At 54.0% G+C, this 5416-nt stretch overlaps 1 non-coding gene across 1 annotated transcript; it reads right to left on the bottom strand.

Moving 5' to 3' along the window:
- Positions 1-5072: 5072 nt before the first annotated feature.
- TRNAK-CUU (transfer RNA lysine (anticodon CUU)) lies at positions 5073-5145 on the bottom strand. The gene has a single exon. It is a non-coding gene; the product is annotated as a tRNA-Lys (tRNA).
- Between the last annotated feature and the right edge of the window lie 271 nt (positions 5146-5416).

The following is a 5416-nucleotide window of genomic DNA, read 5'->3' as shown; positions in this document are numbered from 1 at the left end:
TGGAGCAGGGCTCTACCCAGCCCCAGCTTGCACAGGGACAGGTGCCCGCCAAGCTCTAACAGTCTGGGGGCTCCATCCATGCCTCTGGCTGTGTGCTGCAAGTCATGCCCAGGGCAATGTCACAGCAGGAAATACCAGCACCCCAGGGTGCAGCAGGGTCCCCAAGACCAGGGCAGGTCCAGTGTGGATGGGACTCTGTGCAACCCCCAAGGTACCTTGGGCCTAGGGGCTGGGCCATGCCATGGGGCTGCCGCTGCCCAGCCTGGCCCAGCTGCTGGCGGCAGCCCAGCCCCGCTCTGGTCCTGCTGCTCACCAGAGAGGAAACGCCACTCAAATTTGGAGACCTTTACCAGAGCAAAGGCTCTGGCCCATTCTCCACTCTCCATTGGCCTCCAAGCTCCTCCATTCTGCCAGGCAGGCTTCAGATGCCTCCAGCCTTTGCAGATGCCAGCTAACTCACCCTGGGCAGGATGCTGCAGTGCAAAGGACAGATTCCCTCTCGCACGCTGACTGCATCCCTTCCTGTCCCTGCCTGCCCCCAGACCCTGCACAGATGCTGCCACTGCAGATCTCCACCCCCTCCAATGCAGCACCAGCATCAGGCCCTCCCTGGGGCTGCACAGAGACACAGGGCATTGGGGGCTGACCCAGGGCACCCCCCAAAACAGGGGAAAGCAGTGGCTGCTGCATCCACCCCAGGGCTCAGAATCCGTGACCCTGCAGCACAGTGCTCCATGCTGCTACACTCCCCTGGGCCTTGGCAGGATCTGGCATAAACTTACCCTTGTTGTGGCATCACCAGCCCTTGGGTCACTTTCTTCTGCTTCTCTGCTCAAGGCAGGGAGAGGAAGCTGTAGTTTTGGCTGACAGCTCTTGCATCTTTCTTCTCTTTGTTTTGAGCTTCTCTGGACAGAAGCCACCATTTTTCTCTGATGCTCTTCTGCCTCAAGGAGCAACCATGCTGCAAGGCAAACAGGGAGGAAGCATTTCAGATGGACCGGAGATCAGAGGAAACACTGCTCAGCAGACCAGGAGGCATCTCCTGATTGGACAGCCAATCACATGACATTCAACTCCAAGGCCTGCTTTTTCCAAACAAGTCCACATCAATGGGTCAATTCCTTTGCCAAAGGAGCCAAGAGACTTCCTCCTTTCTCCATTTTTTACACCAGTGTGCTTAGGAGTCAATCCGAATCCTTCAGATTAAAGCCTAGATTTACAAAACCATGCTCAATGCAAACACACCGCTCACAGAGCTTGTCCAACCCTCCCCTTCTACAGCACCACCTTCCTCCCGCGGCACTTCTTGTCATACTTTTCCCCTGCTTCACAAGTCTCAAAGGCAGAGTCACCTTATACATCCTCTCATATTCTTCAGCCCCTCAGACCTGCCTTCTCCCTTCTTTTGCTGTGCAAGCTCTTCTGATTTGGGGACAGCTTCCTTTGCGGCTTTTCCCAGGTCTTGCTCATTTAAAAGCTTGGCAACCAGAAGGAGATGTTAGGTGGCACTCACCACAAGCTGCTACACTCTTCCCACCGAGTCAGAAGACTTATGCCCAGGGGGCACATGAGCATAATCTCTCAGGAAGCTCTTCACAATTGCCTCCCGAGGATGGATCCCTCAGGAAGGACACGCAACACTGCCAAGGGAAATGGCTGCCTCACACTCATCCTAGAGCACAGAGTTACCCAAAGCCAGTTCTCCGGGAGTCTCCCTTCATTCCAGGCACTCCAGCCTGGGCCTTTCTCCTCTCCTCTCCCATCAACTCCATCTCACGGATCAGTTTTGCCTGAACACGTCCTCGGGAAAGGAGGCGCTTGCCAGCAACACCCTCTGGAAGTACAAAACAAGGAAGCTCTGCACACCTGCATTGGCGGGACAGTTGGCACAAGGAGCACGTGCTGGTCTGCTCATGCATTGGCTACTGCAGACTGAGCACAGACTCCTCCAACCTTGGAGTCCCCTTCTCCATGTGCTCCTTGGCCCTCGCACAATCCTCACTGAGTCCAGCACTCTGCCTTCTTCTCCCTTCTTTCTCTGCGTCAGCTCTACCGATTTGGCAGCTCATTGTGCCTCAGCCTTGCCCACGCACTGCTCATCTGCGATCCTGAAAACCAAGACAAAGAAATGAAATCTCCTACACGAGTCTCTCCAAAAACTGACACATGCTGCCAATCCAGCCAGGAGACCTTGAGTCCTTGGGCACCTGATCACAACCTCTCAGCACTACTACAGGCAACAGGGCAAAAGGAAACAGCTCCCTCACACACATGCAAGAACACAGGGTGCACCCAAAGCCACTTCCCAAGAGTCTCATCTCACTCCATACACTCCAGCACACACCTTCGCTCTCTTCTCTCCTGTTACCTCCTCCTCACTTGTTTGGAGTGGACAAGAGAGTCTCAGCAGAGGACCCACTCACCAGCAAGACCTTCTGGAAGTACAGGACAAGGAAGGTCTTCTCAACCGCCCCTCTGGGATGGATCCCACAGGAAGGACAGGCAACCCTGTCCATTCCTGGGTGACTGTAACCTGAGCGCACACTTCCAAGGAGGCCCTTGGACCTTTCTGATTCCCCATTTTGATCCCCACCCCCCATCCCTTTCCTAAATCAACACATTGCACAAGGGGATTGCCTTGTCCCACTGCTTACCCAGGGCCACATTCTCAAAAGCATGACAGCTGTTACCTTACCTCTTCAGCCCCTCTGCTCCCCAGAGCCGCCTTCTCTTGCCTTCTCTTTCTGGGTGGGCTCAACGGATTGGCTGGCAGCCTCTTGCTTGGCTTTGCTCAGGCACTGCTCATCTGCAGACCTGCAAATCAGAAGGACACAGACATGAAGCCTCATGGGAGAGTCTTACGAAAAACTGCTGCACACTTCCCTGCACACCAAAGACAACTCACATCCTTGGAGCATGTGCTCATAACCTCTCAGCATTGTTACAGACAACATCACCAGCAAAAGGGCTGCCTCGCACATGCCCAGGTGACACAAAGCCATGCCCACAAGAGTCTCACCTCACTCATAGAATCATAGAATCAGTAAGGTTGGAAGGGACCTCTGGAGATCATCTAGTCCAACCTCCCTGCTCAGCAGGGTCACCTAGAGCATGTTAGACAGGGTTGCGTCCAGGCAGGCCTTGAAGATCTCCAGAGAAGGAAACTCCACAACCTCTCTGGGCAACCTGTTCCAGTGCTCCATCACTCTCACAGGGAAGAAATTCCCCCTCACCTTCAGGCGGAACTTCCTGTGCTTCAATTTCTGCCCATTGCCTCTTGTCCCATCACACGGGGCAACTGAAAAGAGTTTGGCCCCATCCCATCGACATCCTCCCTTCAGGTACTTATACACATTGAGAAGATCTCCCCTCAGTCTTCTCTTCCCCAGGCTGAAGAGGCCCAGCTCTCACAGCCGTTCCTCGTAGGACAGATGCTCCAGCCCTCTGATCATCTTTGTAGCCCTACACTGGACTCTCTCCAGTAGCTCCATGTCTCTCCTGTACTGGGGAGCCCACAACTGGACACAGTCCTCCAGATGAGGCCTCCCCAGGGCTGAGTAGAGGGGCAGGATCACCTCCCTTGACCTGCTGGCAACACTCTTCCTAATGCACCCCAGCAGACCATTGGCCTTCTTGGCCACAAGAGCACATTGCTGGCTCATGGTCTACCTGTCATCCACCAGCACCCCCAGGTTTTCTCTGCAGAGCTGCTCTCCAGAAGGTCAGCCCCCAGCTTGTGCTGGTGCCTAGAGTATTTCTCCCTAGGTGCAGGATTCCGCACTTGCCCTAGTTGAACCCCATGAGGTTCCTCTCTGCCCAGCTCTCCAGCCTGTCCAGGTCTCTATGAATGGCAGCACATCCATCAGGTGTGTCAGCCACTCCTCCCAGCTTGGTGTCATCAGCAAACTTGCTGAGGAGGCACTCTGTCCCCTCATCCAGGTCATTGATGAAAAAGTTGAACAGGATGGGAGCCAGTACTGAGCCCTGGGGGACGCCACTAGCCTCCCACTAGACTCCACGCCACTGATGACGACCCTCTGAGCTCTGCTTTTCAGCCATTTTTCAATCCCCCTCACTCTCCACTCATCTAACCCACACTTGCTGAGCTTCTCTAGGAGGATGTTATGGGAGACAGTGTCAAAAGCCTTGCTGAAGTCAAGGGACACAATGTCCACTGCTCTGCCCTCATCTACCCAGCCAGTCAGTCCATCATAGAAGGCTATCAGGTTGGTTAAGCAGGATTTCCCCTTGGTGAATCCATGCTGACTACTCCTGATCACCATATTTTCCTCCATCAGTCTGGAGATGACATCCAGAATGAGCTGTTCCATCCCCCTTTCTAAGGATGGAGGTGAGGCTGACTGGCCTATAGTTGCCTGGGTCCTCCTTCTTGCCCTTCTTGAAGACTGGAGTGACATTGGCTTTCTTCCAGTCCTCAGGCACCTCTCCAGTTCTCCAGGACCTTTCCAAGATGATGGAGAGCAGCTTGGTGGCTTGGCAACAACATCCGCCAGCTCCCTCAGTACCCGTGGGTGCATCCCATCTGGGCCCATGGATCTGTGGATGTCTAGCCTGCCCAGAAGGTCTCTAATCCTTTCCTCCTCAACCAAAGGAAAGTCTTCCCTTCTCTGGACTTTCTCCCTCAAATCCAGGCTACACGGTTAATGAGGGCTGCCCTTAGCAGTGAAGATTGAAGCAAAGAAGGCATTCACTAATTCTGCCTTCTCTGTATCCCTTGTCACCCGGGCCCATGCCTGATGGAGTAGGAGGCCCACATTTTCCCTAGTCCTCCACTTGCTGCTGATATATTTGAAGAAGCCCTTACTTGACATCCCTTGCAAGGCTCAACTCCAACTGGGCCTTAGCCTTCCTCGCAGCATCTCTATGTACTCTGACTATATTGCTATAATTCTCCCAAGGAGCCTGTCCCCTCTTGCACATTCTGTGTATTTTCTTCTTCTGTCTGAATTTGGCCAAGAGCTCCTTGCTCACCCACTCAGGCCTCCTGCCCCTTTTGCTGCACTTCTTACTCATAGGGATGCACCGCTCTTGAGCCTGGAGAAAACCTCAAGCGCCCAACGTGGGGCTCGAACCCACAACCCTGAGATTAAGAGTCTCACGCTCTACCAACTGAGCTATCTGGGCTGCCTATTTGATGCACTCCGGCTCGTTCCTTGGTCTTTTTGCCTGTCCCCTCCACATCACTGGTCTTCATTAAAGGAAGATGACTGCAGGAAATTATGCCCTTGACAGCAAGGCCTTCATCTCGAATGACAAAATGGCAAAGCTCTTCACACCTGCACCACTTGGACGGTTTGCACAGGAAGGACATGCTGGCCTGCTCATGCATGGGCCTCTGTGGACAGAGCATGGACTCCTCTAGCCTTCCAGTCTGCTTTCCTATGAGGTCCTCAGC

Source organism: Rhea pennata, unplaced genomic scaffold (genome assembly GCF_028389875.1).
Source record: "Rhea pennata isolate bPtePen1 unplaced genomic scaffold, bPtePen1.pri scaffold_31, whole genome shotgun sequence".
Classification (NCBI taxonomy): Eukaryota; Metazoa; Chordata; class Aves; order Rheiformes; family Rheidae; genus Rhea; species Rhea pennata.
The sequence above is the reverse complement of the archived record's forward strand: the minus strand, read 5'-3'. Positions and strand labels throughout refer to the sequence as shown.